At 34.7% G+C, this 24,772-nt stretch overlaps 2 long non-coding RNA genes across 3 annotated transcripts; one reads left to right on the top strand and one right to left on the bottom strand.

The window, feature by feature from the left end:
• Window positions 1-4,007: 4,007 nt before the first annotated feature.
• LOC103495107 (uncharacterized) lies at window positions 4,008-5,474 on the bottom strand. Of its 2 annotated transcripts, none has more exons than XR_007824134.1 (2): window positions 5,195-5,474; window positions 4,008-4,290 (listed from the first exon to the last, which is right to left on the bottom strand). It is a non-coding gene; the product is annotated as an uncharacterized LOC103495107 (long non-coding RNA). The 2 variants fall into 2 exon arrangements; XR_007824135.1 differs by lacking the exon at window positions 4,008-4,290 and adding an exon at window positions 4,573-4,731.
• Window positions 5,475-18,077: 12,603 nt separating this feature from the next.
• On the top strand, window positions 18,078-18,827 carry LOC103495105 (uncharacterized). The gene is made up of 2 exons (XR_001763285.2): window positions 18,078-18,328; window positions 18,440-18,827. It is a non-coding gene; the product is annotated as an uncharacterized LOC103495105 (long non-coding RNA).
• The last annotated feature ends 5,945 nt before the right edge of the window (window positions 18,828-24,772 follow it).

Genomic DNA, 24,772 nt, shown 5'->3' on the forward strand with positions numbered 1-24,772 from the left:
TTTGAAGACCTTAGGTTTCATTGGTGTAGAGGTGGCTTTGCCTCCTCTAAAAGAAATGTCAACACAAAAAAAAAAATAATAATAAAAATAATAAATAAAATTAAAATAAAAAAAAAACTTTACCTCATTTCTAATATGTTGTAGCCTTGAGAGGACGACAACGGTGCAGCTCTACCTTTGCTTCTCCAAGAAGACGTCGATGGTACAATTTTACCTCCACCTCTCTAAACGACGATAATTCCCGATCGCTCCTACCAAGGCGGTAGATTTGACGGCAAAAGCTGGATCGTCCCCCGATAGAAGTTGGATCACTGACGGCAGTATCAGCTCTTCAAATGACGATGGTGCCCGATCGCTCCTACCAGAGCGGTGGATCTGACGATAAAAGCTCGATGGTCCCCCAGTAGAAATTGGATCGCTAACGGCAGTACCACCTCTCCAAATGACGAAGGTGCCCGATCGCTCCTACCAGGGGGTGGATCTGACGGCAAAATCCCGATCATCCCCTGATAGAAGTTGGATCGCTGACGGCAGTACCACCTCTCCAAACAACAAAGGTGCCCGATCGCTTCTACCAGGGGTGGATCTGACGGCAAAAGCCCGATCATCTCCCGATAGAAGTTGGATCGCTGACGGCAATATTACCCCTCCAAAGGATGAAGGTGTCCGATCGCTCCGACCAGGGGGTGGATCTGACAGCAAAAGCCCAATCATCCCCCGATAAAAGTTGGATCGCTGACGGCAATACCATCTCTCCAAATGACGAAGGTGTCTGATCGCTCCTACCAGAGGTGGATCTGACAACAAAAACTCGATCGTCTCCCGATAGAAGTAGGATTGCTGACGACAGTATCACCTTTCCAAATGACGATGGTGCCCGATCGCTCCTACCAGGGGGTGGATCTGACTGCAAAAGCCCGACCGTCCCTCGATAGAAGTTGGATCGCTGACGGTAGTATCACCTCTCCAAATGACGATGGTGCCCGATCGCTCCTACCAGGGTGTGGATCTGACGGCAAAATCTCGGTCGTCCTCCGATAGAAGTTGGATCGCTGACAGCAATATCACCCCTCCAAAGGACGAAGGTGCCCAATCGCTCCTATCAAAGGGTGGATCTGACGGCAAAAGTCCGATCGTCCCCCGATAGAAGTTGGATCGTTGACGGCAGTATCACCTCTACAAATGACGATGGTGCTCGATCGCTCCTACCAGGGGGTGGATCTAACGGCAAAAGCCCGATCGTCCCCTAGTAGAAGTTGGATCGCTAACGGCGGAGTTACTTCTACAAATGATTTAAAAAAACAAAAAAAAAACAACAATAAAAAAAATAAATCCTTACCTTTTGACAATAACTCTAGTTCCTAAAAAAAAGATGGAGTTCAAAAAAAATACTATTATTAAGAAAATAAAAAGAAAAACAAAAAAAAAAAAAAACAAAAAGGGAGAAGAGAAATCTTTTCTTTTTTTATTTCATATCTTTGTTCTCCTTGATGAGAAAAGAATGATCATGGTATGAGTCTATTTATAAGGCTAACAAGTCCAATTCCTAATAGGATTTGGAAAGGTTTTAATTTCCTTTTTAATAATAAATAAAATTAAAATCCAATTCCTAATAGGATTTGGAAAGGTTTTAATTTTCTTTTTAATAATAAATAAAATTAAAATCCAATTTCTTATAGGATTTGGAAAGGTTTTAATTTTCTTTTTAATAATAAATAAAATTAAAATCCAATTATCTTATGATATTTTTATTTTGGAGTAAAATCTCGGATTCCACTTTTAAAATATTCAAACATATTTTAATATTTTAATTTTTAAAATGAAATTAAAATTCAATTATCTTATGTTAAAATTGGTCATTCCAAATTATTAAAATCAAATCAAACCATCATCAAACTTAAATTTTTATCCTCAAATTAAAGTAAATTCTGGATAAAACCTTAAATTTTTCTAAATTAAAGATTGACCATATCCCAACTATTATTTCAAATTTAAATCAAACTCATGTACTAAATTCATAGTTTGATTAATTGGATGTGTCAAATTGAGCAAAAAAAAATGCTCATATTTGGACTTTAAATTTATCTTTTCGAGATTGACCCACTCATACACGTGCATAAATCTCGAAAGGGGGCATTTGTTGAATAAGAAATTTTGGAACCAATCACAAATTGCCACATCATTTACTAAAATAATTATACTTGGGATTAACTAAAAATTGGCATGTGTCCCAAATTAAATTTAAAGACAAATTGGACAAATTCATGTGTGATTAAGCCCATGTGTATGGTCCATGGACCAGAACAGGCTAAAGTCCATAAAAGCCCACAAGGGAACTCTATAAATAGAAGTTGTCTTCATTTGTGGGGGTTGGAAATTTTTGACTCGAGAAGGTCTAGAGAAAATTCTCAATAGAAGCCTCCTCAACTCTTGAAGTCGACCACCCTCGAAGATTGAAGCTTCTCTTCTTTGAAGACTCCAACTTTAAGAACACCCTCAAAGATTGAAACTCCTTTGAAGATCCAAGCTTTTTCGAAGACTCTAACTTTAAGAACTCCCTCAAAGATTGAAGCTCCTTTGAAGATCCAAGTTTTCTTCGAAGACTCCAACTTCAAGAACACCCTCAAAGTTTGAAGCTCCTTTGAAGATCCAAGCTTTCTTCGAAGACTCCAACTTTAAGAACACCCTCAAAGATCGAAGCTCCTTTGAAGATCCAAGCTTTCTTCGAAGACTCCAACTTCAAGAACACCCTCAAAGTTTGAAGCTCGTTTGAAGATCCAAGCTTTCTTCGAAGACTCCAACTTTAAGAACACCCTCAAAGATCGAAGCTCCTTTGAAGATCCAAGCTTTCTTCAAAGACTTCAACTTCAAGAACACTCTCAAAGTTTGAAGCTCCTTTGAAGATCCAAGCTTTCTTCGAAGACTCCAACTCCAAGAACATTACGTGTTTCGCTTCCTCAAATCAAGCGTAAGCATCCAGCCAAGAGAGAATCAGAGGATCAAATTCTAGAGATCGAACCACATCGCATCGAATCAACAGAAATACAATATCAACACAAGTTTAACTCCACGAACCAAATTTTTTCGAAAATCTCATGTGAACAATATCAAATGAAATTATTAATACTAAGACTTATGAATCGTGATTTTAAACAAATAGCATCAGAAAACAAAACTGAATAAAAATTAAACAAAAACTTCCGAGCTCGTCAATTATTGACCCAAAAACAACCAAATGTTGGTCAGATTATTTAAGAGTCGAAGCATATATGATTGCAATGCAACAATAACAGAAAATCACAAATACTATAGATGAAATATTTGACGTCATAACAAATGCCAACAAAATAGTACTCAAGCCATTTTAATACCCACAAAACAACCATTAACAAATACAAAATCAAAAGAGATCAACTTGACTGACCAAATTGCTGCTTAACTTTAGGGCTACTAAAATCAAAGTTCTTTAAAGAGTCCATGAGGCGATCGTCCCATCGTAGGCTTCCACTCATATTGTTACTGAGAGTAATGATTAAGAATAGTGTTATATCACATGCTTCAAATATTTTACTTATAAATTGATTAAATGCAAAGCCATACTTCAAACATTGTGTATGAAAAAAATCTTTATATACTTTCGTGGAAATGATACTTTTGCGGGATTCAAATTTTATCTAAATAAGAAACTCAGGGAACCAACAGGCCATAGACATCATATCTCGGAACATACAATTGATGATTATATTAATCAATTGTTACAATGAACAAATACAAAAACTTCAAATATTAGGAATGAAATAAATTCTTGTGCCATTTTTTGACATTTTATTTATTTATTTGTGCACTAAAATTTTCTTCTAGTTTTGTACCATAGCCGGACCACAATTGAGACAGAAGTAATTTATAGTTCTAACTATCAACCTTGCACAGTATATCAAGCCACACAATTTAGAGATAAAAGGACACAGGTCAATGCTAAGTTATAAGATAAATTTAAGTCATAGGAGTTTGAGAACAAACAGAATTCTTGGATATCCATTAGGAAAAATATGATAAATGAATCTAAAATTAACTGGAGAATTGATAGGATAGTTGAAAGTATTAGTTCAAGAAAAAATAATTTTAGCTAGTAGATACATTCAGAGGATATAACTTCAAATTTGTAGTCATAAATTCCAACTGGTAGATACATATAGCTTCTGGATAATTGACAACAAAATCAATAGCAACAGCAGCACCAAGGCTTGGTCCAACAGTTGCCATTGGCCTTTTAATGTAAGATTTCCAAAGCTATAGTTAGCATAAGAAAAAACTTAATTAGCTTCAACATAACTGGACAAGATATAATTGTGATTGACAATAAATAATTATTCAAAAAATAATTAAAAAGAACAGGATAATAATGATTGATGAAAAAGCTTATAGCAATGGTAAAAAAAAAATAAAAAACAAGCCTATGAGTTATAGCAATAAAGCAAGTGTCAGCATATTATGATCATACAAGAATGGAACAGAATTGGAATGGAGAGAAAATTGCCCCAAATACATAGCAGAGAAATACAACTACAAAAGTTAGAAAGAAAAAATGGTTTATCGATCAATGAATAGAGGAACAAAAAGCAATTAGACAAACCTAAATCAGAGGAGCACCAGCAAAGAACATCAATAGCCCAAGTTTCTAAACTAGCTTCCTCAAGCAATGGATATGTGTATCTCCATTCTAAATAGGAGCTGAATAATAAAATGTGATGAACGAGGAAAAGATAAACTAATAACAAAGACAAGTGATTATGAGGCAAAATCGCATCCTTGTTAAAACTTTGAATTCTAACAATATCCAAATCAACCCCTGAATGCTCTGAATTATGAAAATTCAATTGTTCATCAGAATTTTTCGGTACTTCCCCAACCTCCAATAATTCTGCGGAACTCTTAACTTATCACACCGACTTTGTTGAGCAACATGTTGTTCAACCCCATAGCTATATTCCATCCACACCTAACTTTTTTAATACCCTCCCTTCCAATAGCACCATATAAAATTGCCTCCACACCCCCAAATCCCACAATGTTAATAACATAACATATTCTGATTAACCATACAAATCGATGTTGTAGTTACCATCAAAGCCAGAAAAGCAAATTAAAGGTAACGTTTAAGATCTGCAAGCTATCGAAATACAATAATTATTACATATGTATGCGTCGAACCATGGGCAGAGGTGGAACTGTGGGCGAAAGTCGGACCGTTGGTGGAAGTCGAATCGGGGCAAAAGTCATACCTGGGCAGAAGTCGAACGTGGGCCGAACTCGAACCTGGATAGAAGTCGAACGGTGGCCGAACGTCGAAGACTCGCTTGACGTCAAATACTCGCCAGACGAAGAAGAAGACGAAGGGGGTTACGATCGTAGCGGGCGTGAGACATTTGGGGATTTTGAAAAATTAGGGATTTTCAAAGGATGCAAATGGAAGAAATTTTTTGGGGATTTTATATTTAATAAATTTGGGGATTTTTTATTTTAATAAATTATTTTAATGAACCCTAAACTCTCTTTTATGACACCAAATAACTGTTACGAAAAATAATTTCCAAACACAACATCTTTTTTTGTCAAAAAAACACATTTTAACATATTATGACAATTGTTTCTTCTCTCCTCTCAATTTTTCTTATATTGAAGTGTCATAGAAGGCCACTTTTCTTGTAGTGTATGCAAAAACTTTATATTATATGGTTTGACTAATGAGTTGTATGAATTATTATAGCACGATGAAGATAACGAAGTTAATTATTATTTTAAGAATATCTCCAAATGATTATTATTAAAAAATTGAATTATTTTTAATATTTTAATTACATAATAATACGAACATTTAATAGAAGAGAGTGTATATTACAAGGTTATATTTGTCCAAAAAAATCATGTAAATGAAGTTGTGAAATATAATTAAAGTATGAGATTTTTGTATAGGTTTATGGATATTTCTGTGTGGATGATGAAAAACGAAGGCATTCTACAGTAATAACCTAATTCAATATCCAAAATTACAAAAATGACTAATGATCTATATTTTTTCCATGAGTAGCCAAATATGTCATAATATTAAATAAAAATCAAACCCAAAAGTCCACAATACCCTCAATGATTTCTAGCATTTTTATTATAAAGAATCGAAAAACATAAAAATGGAAAAATATGGAAATCATGGATCTATATGTAGTTTTTCCAAAGTTTTCAGAACCCATCACAAAACAATTTTTTCTTTTCCATTAAATTTTGGGGATTTTATTTCTTCCCTAATTTTCTTGCGAATTCTATTTTTATAAATTTTAGAATCTCAAAATTTGGTGGGATGCAATATTTAATACATAATTGAATTATTAAATTTTCAAATATATATCAGGTTAATTTATTTTAAATATATACCAATATTATTTATAAGGATCTTTTAAAAAGTGATAAAATATTTACACTGTCTAGAACAATTTTGAAAATGGAAAAAGTTCATAGATTCAAATGGAAAATACTAAAAATGTCCTGTCAACCACACCGTCAACAACACACGTAATATATTTGGTACACGATTGTTTAGATTGGACAATTGTTTGATACACGAATATTTAGATTTGGTCGTTTAGATTTGAATAATCAAATCTAAACGATTTATTTTTTCAATTTTATATACACGATAATTTAATTTGGTTATACGATTGTTTAGATTTGATCTTTTATATTTGAGTAGTCAAATCTAAACGGTTTTTGTTTTCAAGATTTGGTATACGATCGGTTAGATTTGTTTACATAATCTTTTAGATTTGGCTAAACAATTTTGTTTAAGACTATTGTACACGATCGTTTATATTTTTTTTATACGATCGTTTATATTTTACTACTCAAATATTTTAGCAGTTTGTTATATTTATTAAAAAATTTCTTATTTCAACTATATATGCACTATTTATTTCAAATGTATTTTGAACCACTGCAAATTTAAGATCGTTAATAATATACACCGTATGTTATAATTTTGGTCTAATTTCTATCAAGTATATTTCACTTGCTTTGTCATGCGTATCCGAGTATATTTAATTAGTCATTTTGCAAACATATACTCCATATTCTATAATAATAATGCTAGGGCAAAACGTAAAATCCAATTATTGAACAATAAATTTTGGCCAATTAATTCACGTCACGTCATCACAACAAAATTGTGATGACTATATTTTGGTTGGATTTGGATAGTCAAGTTTTCTTGTATCCATCCAACCCAATTCAAGCCTCTGATGAGAAATTAGGCCAAATAAATAATGGGTCTGAGCCCGCAAAACATGTGGGCCCAAACCCGAGTCTACCAAACAAATGGGCCCGAGCCAAGCCTACCATGAAAATGGCCCGAGCCCAATCCTGCCATGAAAATGGCCCAAGCCCAAGCCCAACAGGCAGATGAGCCCAAATCCAAGAAGCAAAGGAGCCCAAGCCCAACGAGCAAATGGACCCAAGTCGACCTAGCCTATCGAAATTCTTTATAAATAATTAAAGTTTCAAACTTCTAAAAGCTATCAAGACGTGCGAGTTCATATCGACCTCGAGATCATCTTCTGAAAGATTAAAAGATTGAAGACTTGGAAGATCAAACTTTCTTTGAATTCATGAAGATTAAAGCTCAAATAGACTTACAACCACAATTTCCTAAAGATCGAACATCAAGAAGTTCTAAGTTTAATTTGTATTCGAGAGAAGGAATCAAAAGAGTAAATACTAGAGATTGTATCTACAACACCATATAAATTAATATAAAGTTCAATTTCACGAATTACATTTCTCCTGAAATCTCGTGTGAGCACCGATGTTAAAACATGGTAATTGAATTCCCTAAATCCAAGGTACCATACATAAGTAAATCGCTTAAACAATTCTTATTAAATTATAACCCCAAATATTAATTACAACATATATCACATTAATTACTAATTCATAGTTTCTATATTACTAGTCCTTCACACGTGTCATACACGTAAAATTTGTATTTTCTTTTCATTTTATTAGCTAGATTATTTTTTATGATAACAACCATTTTTTGTTGAGTATATTCATTTTCAAGTGATTACTTTTCCTTCCAACACTGTTGTTTAAAATTAAATCAATAAATAGTTCTTAAAAAAGGAATTAATTAAGGATGTATTGCCATTTTCTATTGTTGTTTGTATGGACCTTCAAATGTGCTTTCATGAATTTACATATTATACCAAATCCAGAAACTTCTCGATCTAATTAGCTTAGTCTTAGGTGGATAGATTGATTAGACACTCGACAAATAATAAAGATGCTCTAAAGTGCAATTTTTATATATCTACCAACTTGAAACATTAATAAGATGTAAACAATTTTCTAGAGATAATTTTAGAACGAACACATGTAAAAAAGCTTAAAACAACTAAAATAAATAAATAAATCAAATAAAAGGAGAGAAAGAAAAGAAAAGTCTTACCCTAAAACTCTAAGATTGGTTGTATGCTATCCAAATTGTTTGCATGCTTGGGATGTAGAAAAGGAGTTTTTATAGCCATCCAATCCTCAACTAATTGATGTCATTTAAGAATTTCTAAAGTTTTATTAATTATATTAGTTAACCGATTTAGTTATTAATGTTTTACATTTAATAGTTACGATAAACTTTTCGGTTTCCTTATGCTAAAATACTATTCATTAGTAACAAATTTATAAGATGAAAATGAATTATTGATTATTTTCAATCTAGAACTTGGATGGGCTTTGAGTTTTCTTGAACTATAAGTTGTTCATGAGTTACAATTAATCTAATAAATACATAAGATATTTATATAATCCTCTCATTCATTCTTTAATTACCATAAAAATATAAAAGTGAAAAAACAAAATTGTTATCCATATAATAATAGAAAATGATATAGTGGAAGGGCAAAAATATCATAAAAAATTTCTCCTCATTCAAGTTTTTATATATATTATAGATAATTAATTTTTAAATAAAATTAGCAGTAAGAATTTTGAAACTTTAATAAGAGATAAAATCGATATTAAGGTTAGATTTTTAATATTAACATACAATGTAATATTTTAAAATATAACAAATATAGTAAAATTTGTTAAAGTATATCAATGATAGATGTCTATAACTGATACATCATGTTGCAAATATTGGTCTATCACTTATAGATCATACATATATGTTATCAATGATAGAAGCCTATAACAGATAGATTTTTCTCTATTTACAATTTTTTAAAAGCTACATACATACATAATTATTATTTCTAAAATTACCGTCTATTAACTATTTTAATTACATTTTTCAAAGAAGTTTGAAAAAAAGAAGGGGAACCCGTGGAAATAGCAAATATGAAGATAGTAAAAAAGAAAAATAGCAAACTGTTATATTATTTTGATTTATGGCAAAACTAACTGCCATAAATATTTTTTCACTCTTTTTGGTCCGAATTTACCCCTCCATGGATGACAATTGTCTACATACAAATAGAATGTATTTGTTAAGATCAAAAAAATCAAATAAAATATTATTTACGATAATTCTTAACTAAATAAAAAAAATATTATATTGTTTATACAATCCCTAAAGATACGTCATTAGTTACAATCCTTAAAGATATGACAAAACCGCTTGCTAGATTTTTTTTTCAATTTTTCTTTTTGTCTGAGAATATCCTTTACGAACAATTCCTTACATACAAATACAGTGTATTTGTATAGGTCAAAAAAACAAACAAAATATCATAGAGTACGAATATAGTATATTTGTAAATACATTCACTTTTGGTAAATCTTAACTAAACTAAAAAATATTTTCTTGTTGCATAAGATTTCACCAACATCCCTAAAGATATGACTTTAGTTTTAACACCCCTAATAATTAGGATTTAAATCAATTAATTCACAATTTTTTATATTTCATATTATTTATCAAAAATTTATTAAATAATACATATTACAAAATTTTAATAACAATTTTAATCTACAATTTATATTATCCCCTAAAATCGTTAATTCGAATTCAAATTTTACCTCATATTCCTAAAATAACACAAGATAAATTCAACTATTTCGCATTTTTTATTCTTCAAACTATTTATCAAAAAATAGACATAATTTATACATAAAACATATTTAATATTTATTATCCTTTTGAGTTTAGAAATATATATCTCACCCTAAAATAGTTCGTTTTAATCTCAATTTTTAACCTTATTTTTAAATCCAATTTTTAGACTTTAATTTTAAATAATTAGTTTGAATCCCTAAAATTATGGTAAATATACCAAACTTAAATTTGTAGATTATCATTCCTAAAATAATGCTAAAACAACAAATTTCATTTACACCATTTTCATTCCTAAATTTTGTTGATTTAAAAATAATTTTATAAATTGTTATTTTGAATTCAAATTTTATACATTATCCCTAAAATGATGCAAATATATCTACAAGATTATGGGGTTTGTTATATTTTAAACAATTTATTAAATGGCCTTAAATATGCCTTAATGACATTTTTGTAATTAATTGAATCTTATTCTTAAGAGAATCGTCAACTTCTCTCCTTACATGAATTTCATCGATTTGAAAGACAACGTTCGGAATGTTCGGAGTGGTACGAGATCTATACGAAATCAAATTTTCAAATCTTGCGCGAATTGGCAAAGGTTCTCTCTAATCAACCTACTCTCAATCGCAAATTCCTTTGGCACGATGGCGTAATCCTAAGAACCGGCGAAACGACATTCCTAGACTTTGCTTTTTCGACGATCTCCTTCATGAAAGATGCATACAGCCCACCGAACATGCGTACTCTCCTCCTCTATTTCTATTCTTTGTCAACGTCGACTTGTTTCCTATTCAAAGCTTTCATTTACCAAAAGAAGTAAACGAGCTTGAGTTCTAGTTTCTGTCCTAAATGTGCCGAAGCATGTTCTTCAAACCAAAAACTAGTTGACCGCAGCGACGACAAAATCTTCGAGGAAATCAAGAGATGGGTTGTTGGGATTGAAGGAATTGAAGAATGGTGAAGGAGTGATTTGAGAAGGGTTCAGAGAGGAAGAAATCAGGGGGAAGAAGGAGCAAGACGAAAATTTGAAGGAGATGAGCTGGAAGCTCCAATAGTTTCTACAAGATGAAAGTTGATGCGGTAATCATGTGTTGGAAGTTTGATTTTAATTAGAGGGTATTTGTAATTTCTTGAATAATTGTATTTATGACTCAATTTTTTCAGTTAGGTAGGGGCGTTTAGACATTATTCCAACAATTGTTTTCCATATTTTTTGATTTTGCTATTTTATCAATTTAAATAAAAATTTACCATTTATCCAAAGTAAAAATTCTATTTTCATATTCTTCTTTATCGGCCCAAAAAAAGAAACTATTGTTTTTAAAGTAGTTTTTTAATAGCCCATGAGCGGTGAATTCTCTTTCTTCAACCTTCAATGCGTTGGTAAGATAACCCGTTAAAATGGCATATGGGTAACACGTGACTTTTATATATATTTGTTTTGTTACTTGAGAGATGAAATATTTTGATTTTTATGTACGTTTTTTTTTTAAGTAGTTCGTGAGGTTAGGAATTTGTTTCTCTTCTTACTTATATATATAGCACTTCTTTGTGTACTTATTTATGAAAATTAAATCAATGGTATATAGAATAAGAGTTTCTCATGATTTTTATTACTTTTCCATAACTTTATGATTTATTTTGAAATTTTGATATGAAAAAGGAAAACTAGAAATATTGAAGTGCCGATAAAAGAGAGAGAACTTTCAATACAATATATAGATATAGAGAAACACAAAGACAAAGGGAAATTGATTATTAAAAATGTGGTAGAAATATCAACATATGTTATAGTTCTACCCTTTATTTTGCTTACAACAATAGTTTTAGAAACAACAAATACAAAGAAATTTAGGAATACAAATAAAAACATACAACATTTTTTTATAGTCCTTTTTCTAACCAACCGTTGGCCTTTCAACAACTATCCCATGTATATTAACAAACAACCAAACCCGATCAAACCTAATATCTTTAGTGGTTCCACTTCCAGCCAAGAGGACTACAACATTTTCTACCTTAGGATTGTCTTTCTTGATGATATACTCTGCAGTTGTTGCTTCTATTCCAACAAGTTCTGGCCACTGATTTTTCTCTGATCATAATTATATACCAAAACAAATAATCAAATAATCATGACTATAAGAAATATCCAAAGAGATATAGTGGAAAAATATCTATACAAAACTACTGTCTAAAGATCATCAAACAGAAGTATTCCACGCTAAATGAAGAAGCAAAACAATAATATATGACAATAATAATAAGTGGTACAAATAAATCTTCATAACAATAACCAAAGATGTAAACGTTGTTCAAAACCACCAAAAGTTCCAAATTGAGAGACAAGAACTTCATATTTTATATTATATGGTATCATAGTTCATGATGCTTCAAATGGGGTATTCGATTACAAAAACTCTAACCCCTGCAACTATGAACATTGAATTTAAAAACTCGCAAACACTTCATAAAATATATAGAGAGTGTCAGTCGATTGCAAAACTTGTAGTAAAAACCATAAATGGAAACATACCAGGAGCACATATATCAGCCATTGTTTAATGTGAACTTTGGTTTCGATGTATTTGTTGAAGAAAATGTTTGGATAATGCAAATACAGAAGGGTTGTGAATATTTATAGGGAAAAATCTTATAGATGGCTTTTGAAAATTCAAAGAACCTAAGGATATGCCGCCTCACGTTTGGACCATTATAATAAACTCTGAATAATATATATATATAATTAGGTAACAACTTTGAACAAGTTGTTCTTATCTGCAAAAATAACATGTGGGGGATAAGAACGATGTCAAAAAAGAATATGAGTTAAAAGTCATAAGCTGATAAAGAATCATTTTATTTTATTTTATTTCTAAGCTTCACATAATTTAGAAAGATTTAATTGGATTTTTGAAAGTGTGAAAATTGAGACTCCTATTCCATATTGGTGTTTTGGATTTTTATTTTTTATTTCTAATTATAGCACCTAGTCTTATTCAATAAATAAAAAGAAAATTTTCGTAAATATAACAAACTACTAAAATATTTTCGGTCCGATAGCAAAACTCATAAAGTTTGCTATTTTTAAATTATTTTTAGTTTATCCCTTCATCTTTCTTCTCCTCCTCGCTGCAATTTTTTTCTATTGTACGTCTTTTTTCTTTTTTTCTTTCTTTTTTCGCGGTAATTTCTTTTTAGATTTCTTTCTATCCTCTTTCTTCTTTTTATCTTCTTTTTTATTTCTTTCCATCATCTTTCTTCTTTTCTTTTTTTAACATCGTTTAGATTTAAGGTAATCAAATTGATCGTGTGTTTTTTTACGTCGTTTAAACTAGGATAACCAAATCGATCGTGTATTTTTTGACGTCGTTTAAATTAGGGTAACCAAATCGATCGTGTATAAAGAATCTTGAAAAAACTTTGCGTCGTTTAGATTATGGTAACCATATCTAAAAGATCGTGTATAAAGAATGTTGAAAAAATAGTTTAGATTGAAGTAGTCAAATCTAAACGATCTTATAAAAAAAATAAACAATTGTATACCAAAAGAATTAAAAAAAAAAATTGTTTAGCCAAATTTAAATGATCATGTACCAAAGACTCTCGAAAAAGTAAACGATCATGTAAACAAATCTAAACAATAGTGTACCAAATTTTGAAAAAAAATCGTTTAGATTTGAGATTTGGGATATTCAAATCTAAACGATCATGTAACCAAATCTAAACGATCGTGTAACCAAATTAAACGATAGAATTGAAAAGATAAATCGTTTAAATTTGGCTATCCAAATCCAAACGATCGTATACCAAGTATATTACGCGCGTCGTTGATGGTGTAGATGACAGAACATTTTTAATATTTTCTATTGTAGGTCTATGAACTTTTTTTATTTTTGAAATTATTTTATAGCGTATAAATATTTTATCGCTTTGTTATATTTTTTAAAAGACCACTACAAATAAAAAATGAAAGGCGGGTCTTGGGGTGGATATTGATTTTAGATTGTAGTTTAAGTAAACCGGCGTATAAAGTAATAAGCCACCCACGATTTTGTAAAGCAAAATATTTTACTTTTACAATTATGTATGAACCATAATATTCATAAATATAGTAAATTGTTATATTATTTGATAAAACTATTTCAACAATTTGTTATATTTTTAACATGTAATAATTTTCACGTTTCTTGTCATGTAAAATTATTTTCCTAATTCTATCTTAAAACGATAAACCAATTTATTTTTTCGAAAAAATAAAATCTATCACCTAAGAGGTTTTTGTTAGTGTTCAACAAATTTCCACAAAAATTGGTGCAACTATCCTTTTTGTTAATCGTGTTTTTATCCACAATTATATAAATTTTTTTATTTTTTATATATTTTAATCCATGGATAATTTACATAAACTTTCACATAGTATATACGTTTTTCTATATAAGTACCAATTACGATGTAGCGAACATATTGTTTTGGAGGTTGCTATGAAAATGGCTAAGGAAGTTGCAGCTTTATGAGATTTCTCTCTCAATGGTATTCAATTAATATGTAAGATGGAATAATATAATTTTTTATCTTTAAGGTCGATAGAACAAGTCGTTGGAATTTTAAAATTATATTTTATTTCAATAAAATGGTTATTGAGATATTATTAGTGAAATTGAATACTATAATCTTTAATCCAATAAGCTAAGATTCCAATGGTATCTTGATTAAAATTGAACTTTATGTACAGATAAAAACATGGATTAAGTTCAAGTATATAGTATAAGCATTTATAGATGTATATTAATAAGATTGGACACCTTATTCTGGCAAGAACACTATAGATGCAGTCTACTTTTTAGTTAGTACAAACGATATTATCCTAAAGCGTTAATGTAGATACATGAAAGTGAGGGCATGTATATAAAGAGTTTACATAAAACTAAACAATGAAATAATCACTTTTATGTTATAACACTATTTACTATTTAAAACTGAGTATTTCAATTATTGATGACCTAGGTAACTTAATCTTAATCCTGAGTTAACTATGAACTCCTGTTCACACGAGATTATCCTTAGATTTGCATAGGTGAGAGAAGCTTAAGCTTATAAAGATTTAAGTATTTGAATATGCTAGACTTGCAATTTATTTACAAAACATGAGCTTCAAGTTTAGAAAAGAGTTTACGAGAAAGCATGTTTGAGTTGAATTTCTAAAGCATTCAAATTGGAAAATGTTTCTTTGAACATGAGATATACAAATATGAATTTGAATGCCAAGTTTGAAAGTATTTGGGCAAAGTAGCTATTTAAACAAAGCTAGATTTGAGACTTGCTTAATGCAAGAGATTTACATAACCATATACTAACTTAAGTAAGTCAATGTTTTAGCATGAGATTTATGAATATCTTTTAGTCTATACCGAGATGTTCTGATTTATAGCAACCCTACGGAGGAGATTGTCCTATGCACATATGTCGTATGGTAAGGGTATATAGTAGATGTCTAGAGTTTACATCACATACACTAGATAAGAGATGAGGACCTCCACAGACACCAAGATTTTTTCATTTCACGATAGCTATAACAAGATAGGGTGCTATAGGCACCTAGAGTTCCGTCTCGTAGGTATTGTGTCAAGGATAGGGATTCCATGCCAAGAGATTTGTCCTATAGATACATAAAATTCAAGGTATAGCAAGAAAGAAAAGAGAAAGTTTGAAAGCTAAATTTAAGAAGAAAATTGCTTTGCTAAGTTTATGTACTCATTGCTCAAAGTTTTCATTAATATGTTTTGTTTTAAATGTTGTTATTCATAGAGCTTTATAGCTTACCTTTCCTTGTTTTACTTTCCTTATCGATAAAGATCATGGTTCCGGTGCCTGCTAGAGATCTACCTACACTGCTAGAAATTTTATTAGATTTTTCTACAACTCATTCTATCCTTACAATCTAAATTGTAATTAACTAGTAAAGGATTCAGCGGTTTGTCTGTAATAGATTAGCAAGTCATTTTGAGTTATGTTTTGTATTGGTGTGAGTGGTTGAGACTCTAAACATAGTTATATCTAGATAAGTCTTGTTAGTAGGTTATCTATTGGTTGGATGAGCCTAAAGATCTTTATTGAAGTTTTACATTTTTCAAAGTTGAGATATTCTCATTTCCACACATTTGTGTATAAGCATTTAAAAAGAAATAGATAAGAGTTACACAGATTAAGTAGAGTCGACAGGCATCGTGTTAGAAGAAGAACGATATCGGTCAGCTTCACGCCACATCTTGGACCTAGTAAGAAGGTGATCCGAGATGGGGGTGTGAAATGTTTTGTTTGTGGCTTAACGGTAAATGGTGACTAATGATGGATGGCGACTGGCGAGGAAAAAGAGCTTAATAAATAGAAAGGGGATGGAGGTGGCTGCTAGTGGGTTTAAAATATGAGAGTGAGCGTAAAGGAAGAAGAGGAAATAAAAGATGGAAGAAGAAGACGAAAGAAGAGCAATCGGGCGGTGCAGCAGTAGAGATCGAAGAGGTGGAAGAAGAGGAGACGAAAGATGAAGCATGGAGGAAGAAAAGATGTGAGATGTCAAGATGAGAGAGGTTGAGGGAAGGGAATGGAGGCAGCTGCTAGTGGGTTAAAAAAAGCAACAAACCCTAAACTAAATAGGAAATATTAATTTTACAAAAAAAAAAAAAAAATAAAGGATAGTTTTAATGCCAGTTTTAAAATGACATTAATCATTCCTCTTTAATGTTGGTTTCAAATCGACGTTAAATATATGCATTTAAAACCCCATGTCAAACATGTGAGTTCATTTTTTCCAACTAACATTATAGGTCATATTTATTTTAGTGTCTCTTAACCCTAAGCCGAATTTCTCAATTTCTATCTCTTTCTCTCTCCCAGTTCTTTCATCCATCAAGTCTCACAATCCGGTTCTGTATGCAAAGGATAGTAGGTCAACTCTAGTGGTTGTCCGATTTGTGATCGAGTCGAGTATTGTGTATTTACGGTAGCTACGAAGGTACGTATACGATAAAACCTAATTTCTAATTAATTTATGGTTTATGGTTATACATATTAATCTTAACAATTAGAGTAAATCTAGACGCGGTTTCTACTTTGCATGACTAAAAACTACCGCGAGCATTGTCTCATTTATTTTTGTTCCCATGCTAATGTAATTTTGAACCATATGTATAATATAATATAATATTATTTTGAAAAAAATATAGAAACAGGAGAGTATCCTCCTATTTGTTGAAGAATGTGGTTGTGAATTTGTGTTTCTTTTCTTTTTTTTTTTTTTTTTTTTTCATTTCATACTATATTATATAAAAAATGAAAAAGAAAATCAATTGAAGGTTCTCTCGTATTGTATCACGATGGTAATGTCTCCCCAGATTTCCAATAGAAGTTCCAACAAACAAAACTTTAGATTTGGATATTAATTTTTTTTCCTTTAACTAGTAAATAACATATTATGATATAACCAATAACTAGTAATTGAAATAATTATCAACTATACATCAAAGTAATGTGATAAATTTTGAGAAAATCTATTGATACATGTGAACATAGTTCAACTAGTAATTATCATCAACCTTAAAGATTAAACATTTGATTCTTTCACCTCAATGTAATGTTACAAAATGTGTTTGTATGGGTATGTACTTGTGTACATGGCTCTACATATTTATATATAAAAATTTAGTGCATGTGCTATTAGAGAGATGTATTGCCACGCAACTAAAGGTTACATGCAACGTACCTACTATTTTTTTTTTTTTTACTTTAGTTTTAATTTTTGTCCTTTTATCAATTGCAAAGAACCCATTTTGCTTGCTAGTATTTCAAAAATAGGCGACTTGGATTGAAGTATTTGGTCAAATCATATATTTTATTCGTAAAATAGGTGGCTCTTTAATTTTATAATTTATCCTCTTTTTATTTGAGACTTGCCCTTTTCTAGCCTCCTACACAATCCAACTTGTTCTATTTGAAAAAGTGTTCACATTGGGGATATGTACACTATCTGATCTCTTAACATTTATTAAGGCTTCTTGCCAATATAATATTCTCATAATTTTATTCACTTCTTAAAAAAGCCATCAAGAACCAAATTGGGTATAAATATCACCACCTACGTTATCATCAAAGCATCTCATTCATAACCTTCAAGAAATAAAAACGGAATTGAAGATATGGCTGAAGAAAGAATTGTTCTTCCTTCAGGTTAGCACTTCGGGAATTTTCAAACGATTCTTTTTTTTTTTTCCCTCTTATTTTCTCTTCTTAGAACTTTTAATCATTAGTATTTATTTTTTCACAATTCATTTCACATAGGAAAATCCTCGTGGCCGGAACTCGTATTCGTCGAATCTTCCATTGCCGTACATCTTATACAAAGAGACCGACCTGATGTCAAACCAATTGTGCTATTAGCTGGATCTCGCATTACTGAAGAACTTAATCTAACTCGAGTTCGAGTAATTGTTAATATAAAAAATAAAGTTGTTGAAGAACCTATAGTTGGTTGAAGTAATTTGAATGTCTATATTTGGAACAACTAGGTTGTGATTAAATAAGGTAGAATCTACACTACCCTTTTAAATAATTTGAATTTTATGTATGGTTTGTTTGGATGTAAAAGATTACTCATATGTATCTAGATATTTGTGTGGTCATGGGAACACGTTTTTTCTAACGGCAATAAAGCATTTATGTTGATTAAGTTTTGAGGTTGGTAAGATATAAGTGGTTTTGTGAACGTTTTTTTTTTTTTTTAGTGAAGGATGTTTGTGTTAATTCAAGCTTGAAATGGTGGAAACTATACAAAAACGGAGGCTACACAGAAATTTGTTTGAAGCAGAGGATGGGTGCTTTTGTAGTTAATTTTGGGTTATTTAAAATTTCGTAAGGCTTCAAATTCAGAGGTTAGTTAAAAGGTTCCTCGTGAACCCTATTAAGAGTAGAAGTAATTTGGTCTAGATTCGTTGAAAATAAAAATGTTGTCCCATTCAGGTTGCATACTGTGGGAAGATTGACGTTTTTCTCTCAAACCAATCATGCAATTGAAAAGAAAATTTCTTCACGAAAGTTGTAGCATCGAGTAAGGAAGAAATTTATGGGTTTTGTTTTGAAGAAAAACATGTCCAGGAAGATTGTCAAATCAAGATTCAATAGTAATTGCACATAATTTCTCAAAAACAAGACACCAAGATGAAAGATATATAGATATGCTAGCGAAATCGAATTGAACTAAAACACTAACCAGCTTGAATTTTAAGGATGAAACATGCATAAACATGTGGAAATCTCACCTTTGTAGCTCGAATTTCCCTTGATATGTTGTAATCTCTTATCACAAATCGTGTTAGAACCACCATGAGTCTTAAAACAGGATGGTGAGATCCCGTGAGTGATAATTTTGTGAGTAATTTAGTATTTCAACATATCCTTAGGCATCAAGAAGAAGAAAATCAACTTAACCTTCTTTTGTACATAGGTAACTTCGTGCAAAATCAAATTGCATAACGAATTGACACTTTAAGTTCATCATAATAAGTGGGATTAGTGAGATTAGTGGTCAAGTATGTGAAGAACACCTAATGAAACCAAGTTGCTTACTCGTAATTATTTCACTCAAAATGGTTCTTGAATAATAAATTTTGGACCAATCACAAATTGTCGCGTCATTTACTAAATAAATGATAAAAATACATATAATTGAATTTGTGAATAATTAAAAAATTGGCATGTGTCCCAAATTAAAATTGAAGACATAAATTGGCTAATTCTGATGATGTTACATATTTTCATTATAATCATTGGATCAAGTTAATTATCTTGGTTGAATTAAATATTATTTACTTGAACTAAAGTTCAATTGAACCAAAAAATAAACTTAATTCAGCCCAAATGTTAAATATAACCCAAAATGATATGGTTGAGCCTATGGGTCTAGTCCATGGACCAATCATGCATACTGTAAGGGTTGGAAATTTTTTTACTCCAAAAGATCTAGCGAGAATTGTCCCAAGAGCGAGAAGACTCCCTAGCTTCTAAACCTGACCATCCCCAGGATTGAAGTTTATTTGAAGATACAAGATTTCTTTCAAGACTCCAACTTCAAGAACATCATGTGTTCCGCTGTAACGACCCAACTCCTTATATTGAATCGAAGTCATTACTAAATATAGAACAAGTGGTTTAAGTCGAAAAATTTTATTGAAAAGCATACGGTTTAAGAAATTCATTTATAAAAACATAAACAAGGTAGTCATGCAAAAAAGTGTAAAAGCGTTCTGAAGTCCTACTCGGGCCCTATCTACATAAAAGATAGTGAGAAATGAAAAGTACTCAAACTCAAATGCTGAAATCTGAAATAAGAATAAGCGGAAGCGGTAGTCCCTATGGCCCTCCACGGTCTCACTTCGGGTCGCTCGCCAGCTTGTCCTTGCCCTTGCCTCGTCCTCTACCTGAAAACATAAAATGGAGAGAATGAGTATGAAAATACTCAGTAAGGGACCCACTACTAGTCCCACTAGGTGCCTGTTAACTTCCTGTTAGAGTCCTGATAACTGGTACCCAATCTCTGGCACGTTCCCGAACACGTGCAATCATGCGCTCCCGTAGGAACGTAACTCTGGTCTTCGGTGCCCCGGGGGACACCTAGGACAGTCGGGATGCGAGGACCCCGTCGAGTCACTCGAGTCATGTCTACATCCATGCTAGACTGGCGTCCCGTCGGACCACACAGTCCTCAATAGGTGGTGATCCCGAAGGACACCCATGCAGGTACGACTCTAACAGATTAAGCTAACAGGTACCCTAATTTCAGTATACATACACATGGCATCAGCATATAACATGTCACATAAATCACCTCTACACTCTCTCCGTCCCGACATTCGTCGTAGCCATAACAGCTCTTGCCACACGTAACAGGCTATAGCATAACTATATCGTCATTTGCATCGTACTAACATTTATCTCAGGCATCGTACTGTCTAATTCTCAATATGCAACATAGGGGCATACACAGTCTCATACTTCTAAACATGAAGCTAGTAGTAGAATCTCTTACCTGGAGATCTACTTGTCGAGTCCTAACCGCAAGGCAGTACGCTTTCCAAGCGACGAAGTCCTAACTGTTTAATAAGTCAAAATTCGTAAATAGGTCGCCAACGACTAACGGTTCAAGACTCAATTGAAATAACTTACCCTAGAAGGAGGTTGCAGTGCTCGAGCCCCTACTGAAGAGATTCCGCGCTGCAGCAATTTCTTGGTCCAAGACGTCCCTTGAGGAAAATAATTTAATTTAGACCCAAATTAATTTAACTAACGTCCGAGCATGGAGTCTTACCGGAAAAACCACAATACTTAATTAGATTACCAAAATTTAGGTGGATGGAGCCAAATTAGTCCTGGCGGCTCGGCTGGAAGAAGACAGGACCGGCTCGGCTTGGGCAGACGCGGCTCGGCTCGGTACAGGAAGCTACGCGGGCGGCTCGGCTTGCAACAGGGAGGAGATGCGGCTCGGCTACGCGGAACGCGCGGCGCGGCTTCCCACGCGGACGCGGCTCACACGCGGGGAGGGCTGGACGCGGCGCGGCTTCAGTTTCGGCTTCGGGCGCGCGGACGGTGGAGCGGCTCCGGGTTCATTCGTCGGCTGGAGTGAAGCGCGGCGGATCGGCTTCGAGCGGCGGCTGCGGGAGACGGCCGGGCGCGGAGCGAAGCGGCTCCCTTCGGCTCGATCGGGTGGCGCGGCTGACGGAACTCCTCGGATCCACGCGGCGCTGCGAGCTTCGGCGGATCGGCTTGATCGAAGCGACGCGGCGCGGCTCAGCTACTCTCCTGATCGGAGCGGCGCGGCGTCGGCGGTCCCCCTTAGGTCGAAGCGGCGCGGCGGGTTCCGGCTCGGCTGGCGGCTGCGGATTCGGCTGCAGACGCGCGGAGGATGGCTCGGCTTCCTCTCGGCTTGCAGACGCGCGGTGGATCGGCTCGGCGCTTGTCGAAGCTGGCGGCGTGCGGCGTGCGGCGGCGGCGTGCGGCGGCGACGTGCGGCGGCGCGGAGGGTGGCGGCGGCTAGGGTTTCCCTTTTTTTTTTTTTTTCTTTTCTTCTTTGGGGAGATGAGGAGTCTCACGTCTCCCAATGCCTCTTTTTAAAAGAAATCCCAAAATAATAAAAAAGAGAATTTATTAGCCCCCTTTTCCTCTCTCTCCACCCTTGACCCTTTCCAAGGCAATTAATTAATTTGCCACTCCATTGATTTACTAATTTACCCCTAACTTCAATAGTTTATAAAAAGGAAACAACTTTAGTTTAATAAGGATAATATTAACCACACTTAGTATTAATATTATTAGTGGTCAAAATAACAAAGGAAAACCGAAAGAAATGTTGGGCGTTACAATCTTCCCTCCTAAAAAAAAACTTTCGTCCTCGAAAGTTCTAATCCTCGAACAGCTCGGGGTGCTGGGCTCTCATGTCCTCTTCTTTCTCCCACGTTGCCTCTTCCACTCCATGGTTTTGCCAAAGGATTTTGACCAGTGGAATTTCTCGACTGCGAAGCTTCTTGACCTTCCTTGCCAGGACCTCGACAGGCTGCTCCTCGTAGCTCAGATTCTCGCTAATCTGCAGTGGCTCGAAGTCCACCACGTGTGTTGGGTCTGCAACATATTTCCTCAGCATGGAGATATGGAATACGTCGTGCACTGCAGCAAAAGATGGGGGTAGCGCCAAGCGGTAAGCCACGGGGCCAATTCGCTCCAATATCTCGAACGGCCCTACGAAGCGTGGACTCAGCTTCCCCTTCTTCGCGAACCTTAGAACACCCTTCATAGGCGCTACCTTCAGAAAGACCATATCTCCCACTTCAAACTCGAGGTCCTTACGTCGTACATCAGCGTAACTCTTTTGTCTGCTCTGGGCTGTCAGCATACGAGCTCAGATCTTCTGTATGGCTGCGTTGGTCGTCTGCACTAACTCGGGGCCTAGCATCCTCTGCTCTCCAACCTCGCCTCAGCAGACAGGGGATCTACAGCACTTGCCATACAGAGCCTCGAACGGTGCCATACCGATAGTGGCCTGGTAGCTGTTGTTATAGGCAAACTCCATCAGATGCAGATGGGAGTCCCAACTTCCTGAAAACTCTAGTACGCAGGCTCGCAGCATGTCTTCCAAAATCTGGTTCAATCTCTCTGTCTGACCATCAGTCTGAGGGTGGAATGCCGTGCTGAAGTCCAACCTTGTACCTAACGCAAGTTGAAGTCCTTTCCAGAACTTCGATGTGAAACGGGCGTCTCTGTCTGAAATGATGGATACGGGTACTCCATGTAGTCTCACAATCTCTGTCATATATAGCTGCCCCCACTTACTGGCAGTGTAAGTGGATTTCCCTGGCACGAAATGGGCCGACTTCGTGAGTCTGTCGACCACCACCCAGATCACCGTGTAGCCCCCTAGGGTCTTGGGCAGTCCCGTAATAAAGTCCATCGACACACTCTCCCACTTCCACCCTGGCACGCTCAAGGGTTGCAACAACCCTGCTGGATGCTGCCTAGGTGCCTTCACCTGCTGGCACACCAAGCATCTACTGACAAAGTCTGCCACATCCCTCTTCATGCCCCTCCACCAATAGACACTCCTTAAGTCCTGGTACATCTTCGTACTCCCAGGGTGCATGGTAAACGGGGAACTGTGAGCCTCAGTCAAAAGCTCCGTCTTAACTGCGCTGTCTTCCGGCACACACAGGCGTCCCTCAAACATAAGGCCATCGTCAGAGGATATGGAGAAGTCTTCACCTTGCTCTGTCTCTACCACACGACGCTCCTCTGCCAAGTAAGGGTCATTCAGCTGAGCAGCAATGATCTTTTGCCTCAAGGTTGGCTGAACTGTCAACTGAGCCAACTGTGCGGTCACCTCACCTACTGAGACTGCAATCTCGGCTCTCTCAAAATCCCTGAGTAAGGGGGTCTGCTTGGTGATTAGCGCTGCTGAATGTGCAACTTTCCTACTCAGCGCATCAGCCACTACATTTGCTTTACCTGGGTGGTATAGGATCTCGCAGTCGTAGTCTTTCACCAACTCAAGCCACCTCCTCTGCCTCATGTTCAACTCCTTCTGGGTGAAGAAGTACTTCAGGCTCTTATGGTCGGTGTAAATCTGAATCTTCTCACCGTACAGATAGTGCCTCCATATCTTCAATGCAAAGACTACAGCTGCCAACTCCAAGTCATGGGTAGGGTAGTTCTGCTCATGGATCTTCAACTGGCGGGAGGCATAAGCAACTACCTTACCCTGCTGCATCAGAACACAGCCCAGTCCCTTCTTGGAGGCGTCACTATAGATTACAAAGTTTCCCGAACCATCCGGCACTGTCAGGACCGGTGCAGTCACTAGCTTCTGTTTGAGCTCCTGAAAGCTCCTCTCGCATGCTGGGCTCCAGACAAAAGGGGTTCCCTTCCTGGTCAACTGGGTCAACGGGCTGGCTATACGTGAGAAGTCTTCCACGAACCTCCTGTAGTAACCTGCCAAGCCCAGAAAACTTCGAATTTCACTAACCGTGGACGGTCGGGTCCAGTTGGTCACTGCTTCAATCTTTGCGGGATCTACTGAGACTCCCTCACTGGAAACCACGTGGCCAAGAAACGTCACCTTCCTTAACCAGAATT

This window comes from Cucumis melo, chromosome 10 (genome assembly GCF_025177605.1).
Source record: "Cucumis melo cultivar AY chromosome 10, USDA_Cmelo_AY_1.0, whole genome shotgun sequence".
In the NCBI taxonomy this organism is placed as follows: domain Eukaryota; kingdom Viridiplantae; phylum Streptophyta; class Magnoliopsida; order Cucurbitales; family Cucurbitaceae; genus Cucumis; species Cucumis melo.